Here is a 1,054-nt window from a genome sequence, read left to right as displayed (position 1 = left end):
TATGTGGTAGGGTGTGGTGTTGTGTTGGTGAAAGGGTGTGTGTTGGTGAAAGGGGGTGTTGGTGAAAGGGGGTGTGTGGTAAGGTGTGTTGGTGAAAGGGGGTGTGTGGTAAGGTGTGTTGGTAAAAGGGGGTGTGGGGTAGTGGTAGGGAGGGGTGGGGTGTGGTGGTGTGCTACAATGGTCATAGAGAGAGAGAGAGAGAGAGAGAGTAGTGTGTGGTCTTGGAATGTTGGACGTAGAGAGAGAGAGTGTGATAGAGTATGGTGTGGTGTTGTGTGTCTCATCTGTCGTGTTTCGGCTTGTTCTTGCACTGTGTGTTTCTGCTGTGCTAGTTTGTCCGCGGAAGGAACTGTCTCTCTCTCTCTCTCTCTCTCTCTGTATTTCCACGTTTCTCCTCTCTGTGTTTTAAAGCCAGCTAGACATGGTTGGCACTAAGTTTGGGGAAGTTTGATTAGGTCACTTTCATGTGTTTGTTCATTCTATTGTAGGCCAGTGTTGGAAAGGTACCCGACAACCACTGTTTCTTCAGGCTGTGAAAAATTGTATTTGCTTTTGTTTCAAATTCCAGTTTGATTCTTGGCACAGTTCTGCAGATATTCTTGGAATCAATTTTTTTGGGGTGTAGATTTTTCCTTCTAGGTGAGCCTGTTTGCGTGTGGTTGGTGGTTGAAGGGTTCCACTGGTACTGCCTACTTCTTTAATTTCCCTCTATAGTATCCATCTATCTGTTTTGCTTTCCCAGCTCTAATAGAGCATTTTCACATCGATTTGCTTTTCCTTGCTCAAATTCCAGCTCCTTGAGTGTGTGTGAGTTGTGTGACTGTCTAGCTGGTGTGTGGATGGTGAGGGTCTGAATGACCGTGTATTGTGCTTGTTTGTCTATGTCCTCAAGTCTCCCACTGAGGGATGTGATGGGACACGTATTTCAATGTTTTCCACTGCTGCCTACGTTGGTGATTATTTTTTTAAAGATGGGGGTGGGGGGGAGTCCTTGTGGTCCTCTGGCAAATGGTGGAGAGGGTTTGTCTGCCTCTTGTCTTGCATGCACGTGGGG

The sequence above is a fragment of the Aplysia californica genome, unplaced genomic scaffold (genome assembly GCF_000002075.1).
Source record: "Aplysia californica isolate F4 #8 unplaced genomic scaffold, AplCal3.0 scaffold01107, whole genome shotgun sequence".
Classification (NCBI taxonomy): Eukaryota; Metazoa; Mollusca; class Gastropoda; order Aplysiida; family Aplysiidae; genus Aplysia; species Aplysia californica.
This window is presented reverse-complemented; position numbering follows the sequence as displayed.